Genomic DNA, 18,132 nt, shown 5'->3' on the forward strand with positions numbered 1-18,132 from the left:
GGAGTTGAATTGCTGCGTCATAGACTAATTCTATGTTTAACCTTTGAGAAGCTGCCAAACTGTTTTCCACAGCAGCCGTACCATTTAACAGTCTCCCCAGCAATGAATGAGGCGAGGGCTCCAGTTTCTCCACATCCTTAATATATGTATTTGTAACATGCTCCCCAGGTAAGGTAAACTTTTCAAGCATTCTGGCCCTAAGTTCTGGAAGCCCTAGTTTTTTTTACCATCTTGAGAACTACGTGGGACTACTCAGAGGTATTGGGTGGCCTTGGGTTGGGTCTCCTTCCACAGAGAGCCCCAGGTTGGGGATGGTGGAAATGGCCAACTCGTGTGAGCAATGCCAAGGATTCAACATGGGCAGCCTGGGTGTGAAAACTCAAGGCCCCAGAAACTGAGCGCTTGGAGATTTTTTTTTTTTATCCTCACCGGAGGACATTTTTCCATTTTTTGATCAGACAGAGTGGGAGGGAGAGAGAGAGAGAGAGAGAGAAACATGGACGTGAATGGGACACATTGAGTGGCTGCCACCCGCACGACCCAACCAGGGCCGGGGACAAACTGCAACCGAGGTACATGCCCTTAGCGGGAACCGAACCCGGGTCTCTCTGGACCGCAGGCCGATGCTCCAACCGCTGAGCCAAACCGGCCAGGGCACTTGGAGATATTTAAGAAGTGGCTGGTTTGGGGAGAGAGCCAAGACCAAGCCAGGTCCTGACTCAGGCTTTCAGTTGCTATTTGACATTTTAGCCTCCCAGGACAGCTCTCTGATCAGTAAACAAACAAACAAACAAAAAAGGATTGTATCTGCTCCCCACTCCAGAATGATGCTACGAAGTTAAAATTAGCTCACTGAAAGCATCTGGTGCCACTGGGTAACTCCTGTGCGTTATTATGCTATTATCTCTGTCTCGTCCTCAGCTGGGAACGGAAGGGTGTGGCTGATGGGACAGGCGGATTCCACCAGGTTCTGGCCTGACCCAGCAGTTCTGTTTCTGAGTGGGACAGCCGTGGTTTTCAATCCTCAATTTAGCAGCTTTAAGGGACTAAAATAAATAAGAAGTTTCCATTTCACCCAGACCAGAGGCCGGGGCGACCTGTGACTTCTGCTGTTCTCTTCCTTATCTCTCTGGAAGGACCTTTGAGGCTGAGGTGTGGCTATGTTTGTACTCACAACAACTTCATCTTTTTTTTTTTTTTCTTTCTAAATAACTTCCCATCCAGAAGCGATTCTGGTTACACACACACACACTCTCTCTCTCTCTCTCTCTCCCTCTCTCTCTCTCTCTCTCTCTTACAACATGGTGAGGACATGTGCTGAAATCAGAAGATTAGAATTCGTATCAAAGCCCAACCTCCAGGATTTGGTTGCAAATCCAGGCGAAGCTCTTCACGTGGGCAGGGGCGGACAGTTGTGATTCAGCAGCTCAGTTCTGGAGAACAGGAAGAAGGTTTTATAGAACCAAGTGAAACTTTAGTCCCTTGAGCAACTTGAGGCTGTGTATTTTCTTGCCTTGCCCATCACAGGCTCTCTGTTGGGGTAGATCAGCGTTGAGACTCAGCTTTTCTGTGTTTCTGGGCTTGTCTTGAGTCCGAAGTGGGACTGAGCTAGGGTCACATGTGTCAGTCAAAAAGTGAAAGAGAGCCCTGGCCGGTTTGGCTCAGCGGTTAGAGCGTCGGCCTGCGGCCCAGAGACCCGGGTTCGGTTCCCGCTAAGGGCACGTACCTCGGTTGCAGTTTGTCCCCGGCCCTGGTTGGGTCGTGCAGGTGGCAGCCACTCGATGTGTCCCTTTCACATCGATGTTTCCCTCTCTCTCTCTCTCTCCCTCCCACTCTATCTGAACAAAATATGGGAAAATGTCCTTGGGTGAAGATTAAAAAAAAAAAAGTGGGAGAGAGGGTAACAGCTGTGCACAGGAATTGAGAAATTCTTTCCTCTCAGCCTCGTAAAGAACAGCAAATCCCCGAAATGGGTCGACGTGGAAATAATCGCTGAGCATAAACAGCTGTCTGTGACCGACTGTCATCACAGATCAGCCACACAGACCTCCCCTCTTTTGCTTCCTGGAATTATGCTCCTTGGCTGGGAGATGAGCAGATGGTGTAAATTCATTTGTGGCTTTGGAATGAAGGAGTTTTTTTTTTTTTTAATAGAAAGACTAATGGATTCCTCATGGGCTGCTGCCCGAGACTTTGCTACATTTTGTCAAGCCCTTGTATGTTTCTTATGTTACCTTCTCATCCAAATCTCAGTCATAAATAAATAAGCCCATTGGAACCTCTGATCCTTTCTTTCCCAGAAACAGGATGAGTCATCCAGCTCCTCAGACTCCCACTCTCGGGAGCCAGTGAGAGAGTAGCTACAGGGGACTCTGCCCTGGGCCTGCCCTGCAGTCCTCTGGCTTTTCCAGAACAGAGTTCTGGTTCCATTAGGGGGTGAGGGAGCTCTGCTTTTGACTGGAAGAGTCAAAAGAACTAAGTGGGCCAAGAAACCTCCCAGGGCCCTGAGGACCAGTGAGCAAGGGTGTCCTTGCATCAGATGAGCTTACTGGGTCACCCCTGAAAAAACAGAAGCCATGTAGGTGCCCAGGCTACATCCCCAGAGCTGTGTTCCGGGGATAGAGTCTCTTTGTTTTTTGTTTTTGTTTATCCTCATCCGAGGACATTTTTCCATTTTTTGTTCAGATAAGGGGCGGGGGAGAAACATCGACGTGAAAGGGACACATCAAGTGGCTGCCACCCACACGACCAACCAGGGCCGGGAACAAACTGCAACCGAGGTTCGTGCCCTTAGCGGGAACCGAACCCGGGTCTCTGGACCGCAGGCCGACGCTCTAACCACTGAGCCAAACCAGCCAGAGTGATAGAGTCTCTTTGAAAAGGAGCTTTGAACTGGAGGGAAAAAACCAAAGGAAAGCTTAGGATGTACCTTCTATTTGCTCTAGCTTGCTTAGGGTCAGCCCTCGAACCTCACCCAGCCCCGGGCCAGGATTGGGGGGCAGTGAGAATGGTGCTCAAGGCGCTCACGCTGACCTCCCGGAAGGTTCGTCTGAGCCTGTTCCAGAGCTCCTCCTTTGCAGCGCCAAAGGACTAGGGCTGCCTGCGCCTCTCCAGACTCCCTGCCCACCCAGTTTGGCGAGTCGGGGCCACTCCCTCTCCGGGGGCAGTTTCTAGCCTGGAACTAGCGTCACTGCACCTGGCACGACAACCCTCAGACTCCAGAGCATTGTCCAGAATGTTGATGGTTGGGAGATGACTCTGGAAACTAACCAGAGTTAAAAAACAAAACAAAACAAAACAACAAAACAAAGCTGTGCCTCCCACCTTGTCATCCCAGCTCCCTGCCCAGTAGAAAGGGGGACAGTGATTAATTTTCCAGAAAACAGAGTCATTGGCTAATGATACAAGCGGAAGAGGGAGGGTGCTGAGGAGGATGCTGAGGGTCTCTCGGCCTTTCCTCTGCCGTGAGGATAGCGCCATCCTAACCCCAAAGAGGCAGTAGCCCCTTTTTATGGCGCCGGCTCTTCCCAGACCCCAGTCACACCATTTCCCCCACCTTTGGACCTATGGGTATTAGTGGATTCCTGCTGTTGCTAGTTCATAGATGCCTCAATATCCCCTGTTAATTCCCATAATCCTGCCGATATCTTTGTAAATGGTCTCTTTCATAAAAAGTATCCCCAAAATAATCTGCATAAGGAAAATAAGGAAGTTTTTAAAAATATGATTTTATTGATTTTTAGAGAGAGATGAAGGGAGAGGGAGAGAGAGATAGAAACATCGAATCAGCTGCCTCCTGCACGCTCCCCACCTGGGATCGAACCCACAACCCAGGCATGTGCCCCGACTGGGAATTAAACCGGTGACCTCTTGGTGCGTGGGATGACGTTCAACCAACAAAGCCACACTGGCCCGGCAATAAGGAAAATGAGTAAGTTCTTACAAAATGATAGGAGCATGTTGAAAGGACACAGGAGCTAACTTGAAGGAGCTTCCAATGGTCAAAATTAGAACAATTTGAGCAACAGAATGAATAATGACAGTATTGGATTATGATCCAGGAGTTCATTCTGATATTAAGAAATAACCGAATAACTGAATAAATGAGGAGAGGGGAAAGCTCTTCCTTGCAGAAGAATTCCATTTAATAAATGTAGAAAGAATGAGAGAAATACAAACAACCTAGTAATAACTGTCAAGGGCAACATCCACCGATGAATGCTAAAATCAGTGAGCAAAAGACTGAAGAGAAACAGGAAATACACAGTCTCAAACTATGTTCTCCAAGATATTTCTTTATTTATTTTGTTGTTGTTAATCCTCACCTGAGGATAGTTTTCCATTGATCTTTTAGAGAAAATGGAAGGGAAGGAGGGAGAGAGAGAGAGAGAGAAACATCAGTGTGAGAGAGACACATCAATTAGTTGCCTCCCATATGACCCCGACTGGGGCCGGGCATCAAACCTGCAACCCTGGTACATGCTCTGGATTGGAATCGAACTCAAGACCTTTCAGTCCTTGGGCCAATGCTCTAACTGCTGGGCCAAACTGGCCAGGGCATCCAAGATATGAATTAATAACAAAGGGGCAATAGTAATTCTGCAGCCCTGGCCGGTTTGGCTCAGCTGTTAGAGCGTTGGCCTGTGGTCCGGAGAGACCCGGGTTCGGTTCCCGCTAAGGGCACGTATCTCGGTTGCAGTTTGTCCCCGGCCCTGGTTGGGTCGTGTGGGTGGCAGCCACTCAATGTGTCCCTTTCACGTCGATCTCTCTCTCTCTCTCTCTCTCTCTCTCTCTCTCTCTCTCTCTTTCTCTCCCTCCAACTCTATCTGAACAAAATATCAAAAAATGTCTGTGGTGAGGATAAAAACAAAAAATAGTAATTCTGCAGTGGAGAAACCACCTTAACCAATGATCAAGGTTAACATCAGCAGTAATCAGACACACTGACATCTTGCAATCCCCAGTATGATAAGAGGGGTACAACATCACTTCTGTGGTATTCTTGCCAAAAATGCATAACCTCAAACTACTGATGAGAAAACATCAGACATACCCAAATCAAGAGACACTCCACAGGTACATGACCAGTACATTTCGAGAATATCAAGAAAAGGTAAGACTGAAGAACTGTCAGAGACTGGGGGAGACTAAGGAGACGTAACAACTAAATGCAATATGGAATCCTGGGTTGGATCCTGAAACAAAAACATTTGCGAAAAAATTGGTGACATTTGAATTAGGTTCATAGTCTAATGAATACCATCAAACCAAGGTTAAGTTCCTGATTTTGATCTTTGGACTACGGCACTGCCCTCCTACGCTTGCAAGCCCCTGCCCCCCTAGCTAATGCAGAGTCCAGGGGGTTTCAAGGGCCAACACTCTTTTTCTTCCTTACCACCCCCCCTGCCGTTCTTCTCTCTTTCCCCCTTTTCCCCTAAGAGCCAGATATTTAGGACATTCAAAAGCAACCACATATACAGGGGAATTTATAAAGTCACTGTACACACCCAGGGAAAGGTTCGGGCTTTAAGAAGCCCTTAGAAGAACTTAAGTTTGTATCTCAGGCTGATCTTTGGCACACACACACAGCTTATAGCAATCCAAAAACAAAGCAGCCCTGGCCGGTTTTGCTCACTGGTTAGAGCATCAGCCCACGGACCAATGAGTCTCAGATTCAATTTCAGTCAAGGGCACGTACCTCGGTTGCACTTCGTCCCTAGGCCTGGTCAGGGTAGTATGGGAGGCAACCAGTCGATGTCTCTCTCACGTTGAAGTTTCTCTCTCTCTCCCTCTCTCCCTCTCATTCTATATGACAATAAGTAGAAAAATATCCTCGGGTGAGGAATTTAAAAAAAAAGATAGCAAAAATCAGCAAACCTGGGGGAGGGGGAGAATCTGATTGCCAGTCATTACATTATTAGATTCAAATGTCCAGTTTTGAACAACAGCAACAACAAAATCACAAGGCATAACAAGAAACAGAACATATGGCCCATTCAAAGGAGAAAAACCACACAACAGAAACCATTCCTGAGAAAGATCAGATGGCACACTTGCTAAACAAAGTTAAACAATTCTCTTCAAGATGCTCAAATAACTAAAGAAAGAAGTGAAGAAAAAATTTTTAAATGTATGAACGAAATGGAAATATCAATCAAGAGATAGAAAATCTAAAGGAAAACAAAAAGAAATATGAAGCTGAAAAGTATAACTGAAATGAAAATTTTACTAGAGGGATTCAAAGGCAGGTCTGAGCAGGCAGAGGAAAGAATTAGCAAACTTGAAAAATAGAACAATGGACCTTACCTAGTCTGAGACACAGAAAGAAACAAGATTGAAGAAAAGTGAACAGAGCATAAAGGACCTGTGGAACACCATCAAGCAGACCAACATATGCACTGTGGAGTTCCAGAAGGAAAAGAGCGAAAAGGGGAAGAGAAACTACTTGAAGAAATAATGACTAAAAACTTCCCAAATTTAAGGAATGCATGAATATAAACATCCAAGAAGCTTAACTAACTTCAAGTAGAATGAACTGAAAGAGGCTATGACGACAGTGTCAACACAACCAGATGCTCTCCATATTCCTTGGGAGGGTGTGTGTGTGTGTGTGTGTGTGTGTGTGTGTATTATTGTCCTTTTTAACAGTAAAAATAAAGATATACAGTTAAAAGTTATTTTGTTAATCCTTGCTCAAGGATATTCTTCCATTGATTTTAAATAGCGTGGAAGGAAGGGAGGGAGGGAGAGAGAGAGAAACATGGATGTACATCAATTGGTTGCCTCTCGCACATCTCAACTAGGGCCAGGGATCAAACCTGCAACCCAAGTATGTGTTCTTGACCGGGAATCGAGCCTGAGACCCTCTGGTCCTCGGGTTGATGCTCTAACAGCTGAGGCAAACCAGCCAGGGGTACAGTTAAGGGGTGTTTTTTGTGTGTGTTTTTTTAAATATGTTTTTATTGATTTTTTAGAGACAGGGGAAGGGAGAGAGAGATAAGAAACATAAGTCAGCCCTGGCCAGTTTGGCTCAGCGGTTAGAGCATTGACCTGCGGTCCACAGAGACCCGGGTTCAGTTCCCGCTAAGGGCACGTACCTCAGTTGCGGTTTGTCTCCGGCCCTGGTTGGTCGTGCGGGTGGCAGCCACTTGATGTGTCCCTTTCACGTCGATGTTTCTCTCTCTCTCTCTCTCTCTCTCTCTCTCTCTCTCTCTTCCTCTCTCTCCCTCCCACTCTATCTGTACAAAAAATGGAAAAATGTCCTCGGGTGAGGATTAAAAAAAAAAGAAAGAAAGAAACATAAATCTGAGAAACATCCATCAGCTGCCTCTTGCACCCCCCCACCCCCCCCACTGAGGATCAAACCCACAACCTGGGCATGTGCCCTGACTGGGACTTGAACTGGGACCTCTCAGTCTATGGGACAACCCTCAATCCACTGAGCCACACCAGTTGGGCATACAGTTAAGAGTTTTAAAACAAGAAAAAAAAATTTTAATCCTTGCCCAAGGATACTTTTCCATTAATTTTCAGATAGAGTGGGAGGGAAGGAGGAAGAGAGAGAGGGAGAGAGGGAGAGAGAGAGACACATGGATTTGTTGCCTCCCACACGACCCCAACCAGGATGGGGGATTGAACTGCAATCCAGGTACATGCCCTGGACTGGAATCAAACCTGCTACTCTTTGCTCCACAGGCCAATAGGCCAACATCTGAGCCAAACCAGCCAGGGCACAAGAAATTTCATAATATTTGCAAAAGGGTCATGCAAGTATCTCTTACGACGGAAAATAAACGGAAAAATGTTTATGTGTCATTGCAAATGATAGGCTCTGTCCTTTCCCACTAGCTCTCAGGCTCTTTTACTTCCTGACTTTTTAACTGCTAACACAATTTTATTCATTGTAATTGATGTAATTTCCAATATATACCATTCAAACACAAACCTTTTTTATGTGCTTCAGTAACACATGGGAGTATTTTGCTTAAAAGTTTCCAGTCTGCCCAGCCTGTGTGGCTCAGTGGTTGAGCATCAACCCACAGACCAAGAGGTCGCCAGTTCGATTCCGGGTCAGGACACATGCCCGGGGTTTTGGGCTTGATTCCCAGTGGGGGGCGTTCAAGAGGCAGCCAATCGATGTTTCTCTCTCACATTGATATTTCTCTCTCTCTCTACCTTGCTCTCTCAAAAAAATCAATTTAAAAAAGTTTCCAGTCCTCTATTTTTAAAATCAATAATTTTCTAGCGAGGAAGGGGGGAATAGAGAGGGGAAGAAAAAAAAAAAAAAATCTTGATTTGTTGCTCTACCCATTTATTCATTCATTGGTTGCTTCTTTTTTTTTTTTTTTTCCCCATTGGTTGCTTCTTGTATGTTCCCTGACCTGAGATCAACCTGCAATCTTGATATATCAGGGCGGTGCTCAACTGGGCTACCCCGCCAAGGCCCAGTTCTCTTCTAAATGAGATTTGTGGTCAATGACTTGAACAATACAGCCAAAAAGCCTTCTCACCTTTTTTTTTTTTTTTTTGGTACGTGCCCCTAGCAGGAACCGAACCCAGGACTCTCTGGTCCGCAGGCCGACGCTCCAACCGCTGAGCCAAACTAGCCAGGGCCTTTTCTTTTTTTCTTTCTTTCTTTTTGTAAAGCTCCACTTATCCCTTTAAAATTCTGTTTGTGGAAATATGCGTTTTTGGTGGCTGTACCTGCTGAAGATTGCTTTCTCCAAATAGTGATAGAGTTTAATTCTCACTTTCTAGTCTTTCAGCCTCTGCCGGCTCCACTGGATTTCTGTTTTCATCCTCTAACTTCTTTCTCTTCTTTACTTTTCGTTTTGTGTTAAACAGCAATCTCTTCATTTTTCTCTGTGATGTATTTTTAGCAGTGAATTACTCCTCCTGGCTAAGAGCTTCACATCTTCCATGTTAATTGTGCTTCTTTTCATGTCTTACAAACATTTCAAGTTCCTTGGCAAAATTTTCGCACCTTCCGAACATCACCTCCGAAATCGAAATCACCGAGATAGTCTGTTTGCTGAGCTTTACCGCTTGGCCCTTGGCCCCTCCTCCACCACTGCAGCCGATCCAGGCAGGTGAGGCAGTGCCCCAATTTCTTATTTAGAAAAAAATTTAGCCCTGGCCGGTTTGGCTCAGCGGTTAGAGCCTCGGCCTGTGATCCAGAGAGACCCGGGTTCGGTTCCCGCTAAGGGCACGCACCTCGGTTGCAGTTTGTCCCCGGCCCTGGTTGGGTCGTGCGGGTGGCAGCCACTCGATGTGTCTCTTTCACGTCGATGTTTCTCTCTCTCTCTCTCTCTCTCTCTCTCTGTTCCTGTCTCTCCCTCCCACTCTACCTGAACAAAAAATGGAAAGGTGAGGATTAAAAAAAAAAATTTGGCCCTGGCCAGTTTGGCTCACCAGTTAGAGTGTGGGTCCACCAACCAAAGAGTCGTAGGTTCGATTCTGGTCAAGGGCACGTACCTCAGTTGATGTTTACTTCCCTGCCCCAGGGTTGTGCGAGAGGCAACCAGTCAATGTGTCTCTCTCACATCGATATTTCTCTCTCTCTCTCCCTCCCTCCCTCCCACTCTATCTGAAAATCAATTGAAAAATATCCTCGATTGAGGATTTAAAAAAAAATTTTTTTAACTTAAACCTGCCAAAGAGTTGCAAGAATAGACAGCCCAAAGGGTGGAGACTGAGATGCATAGAGGTTTGTTTTTCTTATGTACTGAGAGGTCCAAAGGTCCCAGCTCAGAATGGGGCACCAGCTTCACTGGGTCATCTAGGATGTAGACTCGCTCATCTTTCTACTCCACTACTGCCAGCATATGGTTTTTGTCCCCATAATTGCATATTGGTTCCTGCACCTCTGGGTTTTGTGCTCCAAGTTCTAGGAGAGAAAAAAACAGTAGAGCCAAAAGTCTTCTCGTGAGGTTTGTTTGGGAAGGGACACTCACCCCAGAGGCTTCCATCTACACCTCTTTAACCGGAATTGGGAGACAAGTGTACCCTAGCTGCAAGGGAAGCTGAGGAGCCAAGTATTCTTAGAGAGGCACATCCAATCTGAACCAAATGGGTTTCAGAAAGGGATATATGTCACAGAGAGGGAGAAAATGGAGGACGTGAGGCAGCTATTTTTGTGATATAGGCTGAAGAGGAGAAGAAACTGCAGACTTGAGCAATGTTCAAAAACAATGAACCAGCGTTAGGTAACTGGCAAAGGGAGGGAGGTGGTGAAATGAGTTATGAGCATGGCTCTGAACTTCCTACCCTGGGATAGTAATGGAAGGATTAGGGGGGAGGGGCATTATTTTTTGCATGTGTGACAGTTTACTGTTATATGTCCATTGAAAACATAGAATGATAAAATAGCACTTTAACCACATCTTCCCTTGATTTTCACAAAAAGTATATAGGGCAGGTACTGTTATTTCTACTTCACAGTAAAGAAAGCTGTGACTCAGAAGTTAACGCATTTGCCCTGGCCGGTTTGGCTCCGCAGTTAGAGCATTGGCCCTAGGACCAAAGGGTCTCGGTTTCGATTCCCAGTCAAGGGCACGTACTTGGGTTGCAGGTTCAATCCTCGCCCCGGTCGGGGTCATGCAGGAGGTAACCAATCGATGTGTCTCTCTCACACTGATGTTTTTCTTTTTCTCTCTCCCTCCCTCCCTTCCACTCTATATAAAAATCAATGGAAAAATATCCTCAGGTGAGAATTAACAACAACAACAAAACGAAGTTAAGGCATTTGCTGAAGGTCACAGTCAGTAAGGTGGTATTCTGTTGCTCAGGAATAGACAGCATCTTACTATTAGGAAGTAAAAGTGGCTTCATGCTATAGATCGTTTCATGGCAGGAAGACAGTAGGAGAGGGTGTGGCCCTCAGTATAGAGCATCCGGAGAACCAGGGAGCTTGTATCTGCCTGGAGTGTGCCACATCTAGTGACGAGGAGCGCGGGGAAGCCCAGCCCTCTGTGACCTGGAACTCATAAGCTGCAAGTGACGTGGCCAAAGAAGAGTCATCAGCCTCAGCAGCTCCTGCCCCACCTTTTATACGCAAGATAGAGCTCAAGGATTGCACATCTTTCCTTTAAAGCTTCCTTGACATTTAAATTAGAGTAGTTAGCTAGGAATGTCAGGGAGGGCCTCTCTGAAGAGGTGACATTTGAGTTCAGATCTGAGGAGGAGACAGCCATAATAAGAAACATGTTCTAGCAGAAAGGATAAGGTTGGATTGAAAAGAGGATGGTATGTTAGGAGCACAATGGATGGCACAGTGAATGGGGGGTTGGCTGGAACCAAATCAAGTAGAGTCTTATAAGCCGTAATGAAGGCAGGGGGACCAGTTAAGGAGGCTGTCACAGTAGGTCAGGTGAGAAAGGAAATTAACCTGGACCGGGATTTTAGCAGTGATGATGATAAAGTGGTCAGGTTTGCAAGTAGAATTTAGATTTGCTGATAAGTGGTGTGAGAGAATAAGAAAAAAGGAATAACCTCTCAGCTTTTTTTCTTTCTTTGACTTTTTTCTTTTTTGAATTTTTTTTTTCCTTATTGATTTTAGAGAGAGAGGAAAGGAGAGAGAGAGAGAAACATCAACGAGAGAGAACATTGACTGGCCGCCTCCTGCATGCCCCCCACCGGGCATCGGGCCCACAACCTGGGCATGTGCCCTGACCGGGAATTGAACCTGTGACCTCTTGGTGCATGGGTCACACTCAACCACTGAGCCACACCAGCCAGGCAACTTTTTTCTTTTTCAATTTGTTTTTTTATTTAAGTATAGTTGGTATACAGTCTCATATAGTGATAGTACCATTTACTGAGATGGAGAAGGACTCTGGAGAGGTCAGGGAAAGGGAGGGAGAAAATGCAACTATCTATTGTATCCGCAGTCTATTTAGTTCTTTGATTTAGATGGTGAAGAGAATCATATTATTTGAATATTAGAAAAACTGTTAAGGCCCTGGCCGGGTAGCTCAGTTGATTAGAGCATTGTCCTGATACACCAAGGTGCAGGTTCGATCCCCAGTTCAGGGCACATACAAGAATCAATCAATGAATGCATAAGTAAGTGGAACAATAAATCTATGTTTCTCTCTCACCCTTTCTCTCTCTCTCCCTCTCTCTCTCTCTCCCTCCCCCCCCCCTTCCTTCCCCCCTCTCTCAAATCAATAACAAATAGACCTAAACAGACACCTCTCCAAACAGGACATACAAATAGCCAAGAGTCATATGAAAAAATGCTCAGCGTCCCTAATCATCAGAGAGATGCAAATTAAAACAACTATGAGGCTCTGGCCAGTTTGGCTCAGCGGTTAGAGCGTCGGCCTGCGGTCCAGAGACACCCAGGTTCAGTTCCTGCTAAGGGCACGTACCTCGGTTGCAGTTTGTCCCCGGCCCTGGTTGGGTCGTGCGGATGGCAGCCACTCGATGTGTCCCTTTTACGTTGATGTTTCTCTCTCTCTCTCTCTCTCTCTCTCTCTCTCTCTCTCTCTCTATATATATATATATATATATATATATACAGTGATACCTCGGTTCTCGAACATAATTCGTTCCAGGAGGACGGTCGAGAACCAAATTGTTCGAGAACCGAAGCAATGAAACCCAATAGGAAATAATGGAAACTGGATTAATTCGTTCCAAGCCCCAGAAAATGCCTATTTACTGGCCTAATTTGTATATAATATGTAGAAAAACATAAGTCTCAACAAGAAATAAAAGTGTACAGTGTGTCTAAGGGTTAAATTCAGTGTAAAGCGTGACTCTCTCCACAGAGCGTGACTCTCTCTCTGCACTCACACTGGTGACGCGAGCAAGGCGCGCTGGGCCGAATGAACGCCACTCGGCTCAACTCGGCTCATCTCGGAAGTTCGAGTTCCAAATATTTGTTCGGATTCCGAGACAAAAGTTTCTCGAATCTCCTGGTCGAATACCGATTTGGTCGAAAGTCAAGGCGTTCGAGAACCGAGGTATCACTGTATATATTCCTCTCTCTCCCTCTCGCTCTATCTGAACAAAAAACAAAAAAATGTCCTCGAGTGAGGATAAAAAAAAAAAACAAAAAAAAAAAACGACTATGAGGTATCACCTCATACCTACCAGAATGATTGCCATCAATAAATCATCACACAACAAGTGCTGGCGAGGGTGTAGAGAAAAGGGGACTCTAGTACACTGCTGGTGGAAAACAATATGGTGTTTCCTCAAATAATTAAAAATTGATCTGCTATTTGACCCAGTGATCCCACTTCTAGGAATATACCCTAAAAAGCCTGAAACACCAATCAGTAGCCCCATGTTCATCGCAGCACTATGTACAATAGCTAAGATCTGGAAACAGCCCAAGTGTCCATCAGTAGACGAATGGATAAAAAAGCTGTGGTACATATACACAAATGGAGTGCTATGCAGCTGTAAGAAAGAAAGATCTCTTATCCTTTGAGACAACATGGAGGGACCTAGAGAGTATTATCCTAAGCGAAACAAGCCAATCAGAGAAATACCACATGATCTCACTTATTTGTGGAATATAATGAACAAAATAAGCTGATGATTAAAATAGACCCAGAGACATAGAAAAAAGTAGGGTTCAGACTGACAAACCTCAGAGGAGGTTTGACATTATTCCAGTATCACACAATGGGAAACACTAGGTGAATTCATAATTATTATTTAACATTGTACTGGAAATCATAACTGAAGCAATTAGACAAGATAAATAAACTAGGGACCTAATAATTGGAAGTGAGGAAGTAAAATTATTATAATTTGCAGAAAATGTAACTGTATGCTTAGAAAAGCCAATAGAATCAACTGAGAAACTACTAAAAACAATATGAGAATTCAGTAAGGTAGCAGAAAATAAAATATAAATAAATCAATAGCTTGCATATAAGGTGGGGGCAAAAGTAGGTTTATATTTATTCATATGGAAAATACATGAATAATTAATAAATAATAAACTGTGTTTCTCATACTCACAACAGTAAACCTACTTTTGCCCCACCCTGTATACAATTACCAGCTAGAAAATATAATGGAAGAAGATATCCCATTTATAATAGCAACAATAACAACAAAATAACTTGGAATAAACTTGACATGAAATGTATAAGACCTCACATGTGCAATTTAATGAACAAACTACACCACCAAGCAAAACAGAGACAGACTCATAGAGAAGGCTGACAGCTGGGGGTGGGGGTGGGGGTGTTGGGGAGTAGGGATTGAGCACAAAAGAAAAATAAAGAGAGCCCTGGCCAGTTTGGCTCAGCGGTTAGAGAGTTGGCCTGCAGTCCAGAGAGAACAGGGTCGGTTCCCGCTAAGGGCACGGACCTCGGTTGCAGTTTGTCCCCGGCCCTGGTTGGGTCGTGTGGGAGGCAGCCACTCGATGTGTCCCTTTCACAGGATGTCTCTCTCTCTTCCTCTCTCTCCCTCCCACTCTATCTGAACAAAATATGGGAAAATGTCCTTGGGTGAGGAGAAAGAAAGAAAGAAAGAAAGAAAGAAAGGAAGGAAGGAAGGAAGGAAGGAAGGAAGGAAGGAAGGAAGGAAGGAAGGAAGGAAGGAAGGAAGGAAGGAAGGAAGGAAGGAAGGAAGGAAGGAAGGAAGGAAGGAAGGAAGGAAGAAAAGAAAAATAAAGAGAGCCCTGGTTGGTTTGGCTCAGCGGTTACAGCGTCGGCCCACGGACCAGAGAGACCCGGGTTCGGTTCCCGCTAAGGGCACGTACCTCGGTTGCGGTTCGTTCCTGGTCCTGGTTGGGGTCGGTGGGTGGCAGCCACTCGATGTGTCTCTCTCGCATCGATGTTTCTCTCTCTCTCTTCCCTCCCTCTCTCCCTCCCATTCTATCTGAAGATAAATGCAAAAATGTCCTCGGGTGAGGATAAAAAAAAGAAAAACAAAGAGAACTCATGGACATGGACAACAGTGCAGCGATTGCGGGGTGGGGAGGGTGGTGGGTGGAGGTAGAAGAGGGCATAGAGGGGATAAGTAGAGATGAAAAAAATAAAATAAAAAATTTTAAAAACCTGAAAGATTTTTATAACTAGACAAATGATTGTGTTTTTAAAAAATAAACAAGCCCTGGCCGGTTTGACTCAATGGTTAGAGCGTCGGCCTGCAGTTCAGAGAGACCCGGGTTCGGTTCCCGCTAAGGGCACGTACCTTGGTTGCAGTTTGTCCCCGGCCCTGGTTGGTCGTGTGGGTGGCAGCCACTCGATGTGTCCCTTTCACGTCGATGTTTCTCTCTCTTTCTCTCTCCCCCCCTCCCACTCTATCTGAACAAAAAATGAGAAAAGGTCCTCAGGTGAGGATAAAAAAAAAAAAAAACCCTGAAAGATTTTTATAACTAGACAAATGATTGTGTTTTTAAAAAATAAACAAGCCCTGGTCGGTTTGGCTCAGCAGTTGGAGCATCTGCCTGCGGACCAAAGGGTCTCAGGTTCAATTCCAGGCACGTACCTGGGTTGCAGTTTTGATCCCCGGCCCCGGCCGGTCCAGTGGTGCAGGAGGCAACCAATCGATGTGTCTCTCACACAGCGATGTTTTTTCTTCTCTCCCTCCCTAAAAAATTAAGTTAAATTAAATTAAAATTTAAAAATAAACAAGATGCCCTGGCCCTGGTTTGGCTGGGTGGTTAAAGTATTGGCCCGAGGACCAAAGAGTCATGGGTTCGATTCCAGTCAAGAGCACGTACCTTGGTTGCAGTTCAATCCCTGGCCCTGGTCGGAGTCCTGAGAGAGGCAACCAATCAATGTGTCTCTCACATCGATGTTTCTCTCTCTCTGTCTCTCTCTCCCTCCCTCCTTCCCTCCCACTCTATCTGAAAATCAATGGAAAAAATATCCCCAGGTGAGGATTTAAAAATAATAATAATTAAAACAAAAAAATAAGCAAGAAGAGCAAAAATAAAACTCTGACTAAAAGAGCACTGAAGGGACAGCTAGACATTAAAGATGTTAAAACACATTGCAAAGCCTCAAAAATTAAATTGATGCAGTTTTAACACAGGAACCAAAAGGCCAGCATTAACACAGTAGAAATTCCAGAAGTAAGCCCATTTGTATAATGGGAGGTTTGTATCTGATCATTGGTGGCTGTGTTGGAGACTTAACTATCTTCTCAAATACAGTCTCCCTTTCTTTTACAGTAGTAGAATGTGCCCAACTAGGTTACACTTCCCAGCTTCCCTTGCAGTTAGTTGTGGCCATGTGACCAAGATTTTACCAAAATGGCATATGAGTGAAGTGACGTGTGCCACTTCTGTACCAACACAGGAAAACAGCTGGCGTCTTCCTCTGAGCTCTTTTTTCTTTCCTTCTCTCCAAAGTGCAGGCTTATTTGAACCACGCAGATGAGGACAATGACCTAGATCAGCAGTTCTCAAATATCAGCGTGCATCAGAATCCTCCGGAGAGCTTGTTAAAATCCAGATCACCGGACCCCATCTCCATTGTTTCCGAGTCAGCAGGTCTGGGTAGAGACCGGGAATTTGTATTTCTAACAAGTCCTCAGGTAATGCTGATGCTCCTGGTATAGGGACCACATTTTGAGAAATACTGCCTTAAAGGTAGAGAAATAAAACGGAAGGAGCCTCAATCCTGAATGATTGAGTCACACACTGACCTGGGAACACGAATTCTGAATTGGTAGGTAAGAGAAATTATTTCTATCTTATTTAAGTCAACAGAGCCTCTTTGTTACAACAACACTTTAACCTTACCCTAACTAACACAGCGTAGAAAAGACAGACATTTCAATAGATGGTGGTTGGGTCAAACTGAAAAAATTATTGGATCCATACATCATTATCATGCACCAAGATAAACTCCAAATGGATTTAAAGTTTTAATGTGAAAATATAACCATAAAAGTAGAAATATAAGTATAAAATAAGAATACAGGAATAATTATTTTTATTATTAATTTGAGAGAGAAGGAAGAGACATCGATTTGTTATTCCACTTATTTATACATTCATTGATTGATTCTTGTATGTGCCCTGATCAGGGGATCGAACCTACAACCTTGGTGTACCTGGACACCTCTCTGAACAACTGAGCTACCCGGCCAGGGTGGAAGAATCCTCTTATAACACGTTGAAGTAGGAAAAAAACTATGGCTCAATATTCAGAAGCCCTAAAAGAAAATATTGATGGACAGTCTTCGTGGAGAGTCGCCGTGGTTTCCTGCTTCAACAGTGCTTGGACGGAACCCGGCGCTTGACCCATCCCCCCAGCCACCTGATCCAGCCTTGGGCCACCTCCTCACAGCGCCTCGGACACCCCCAAGGCCCCCGCTCCAGCGCCCGCACCCGCCTGTCCTCAGCCGCCCACCGTGACTCCACCGCGGCCACCTCGCAGGTGCCAGAACGCCCACCGGGACCCGGAGGCCACCACCCACCGCCAGAGCAACCTGGAGCCCTACGCTTCCTACGTCTACCTGTCCACGTCTCACTGCTTTGACCGCGATGACGTGGCTTTGAAGAACTTTGCCAAGTATTTCCTTCCCCAACCTCATGAGGAGGGAACATGCTGAGAAACTGATGAAGCTGCAGAACCAACGAGGTGGCGGAATCTTCCTCCAGGACATCAAGAACCCAGACCGTGACGACTGGGAGGATGGGCTGAACGCGATGGAGTGTGCGTTACACTTGGAAAAAGTGTGAATCAGTCACTACTGGACTTGCACAAACTGGCCACTGACAAAAATGACCCTCACTTGTGTGACTTCCTTGAAACTCACTACCTGAATGAGCAGGTGAAATCCGTCAGAGAACTGGGAGACCACTTGCGCAGGTGGGGGGCCCCTGAGTCTGGCAGGGCAGAGCATCTCTTTGACAAGCCCACCCTGGGAGACAGTGACGAGAGCTAAACCTCAGGCTGGCTGCCCATAGCCACGGGGGTGACTTCCCTGGTCACCAAGGCAGTACGTGCATGTTGGAGTTACCTTTACCTTTTCTATAACTTGTACCAAATCATCCACTTACATCTTTTCATGTGTACCATTCTTTCAAATAAAGTAATTTCGTGCCCCGCCCCCCAAAAAAAGAAAATATTGATGGCCCAGTCAGTATGGCACAGTGGTTGAGTGTTGACCCATGTACCAATTCCCGGTCAGGGCACATGCCCAGGT

General features: G+C 45.4%; 1 pseudogene; it reads left to right on the top strand.

The window, feature by feature from the left end:
* The first annotated feature begins 11,323 nt into the window (after nt 1-11,323).
* On the top strand, nt 11,324-17,871 carry LOC118635462 (annotated as a pseudogene).
* The last annotated feature ends 261 nt before the right edge of the window (nt 17,872-18,132 follow it).

Source organism: Molossus molossus, unplaced genomic scaffold (genome assembly GCF_014108415.1).
Source record: "Molossus molossus isolate mMolMol1 unplaced genomic scaffold, mMolMol1.p scaffold_m16_p_2, whole genome shotgun sequence".
NCBI classification, from domain to species: Eukaryota; Metazoa; Chordata; class Mammalia; order Chiroptera; family Molossidae; genus Molossus; species Molossus molossus.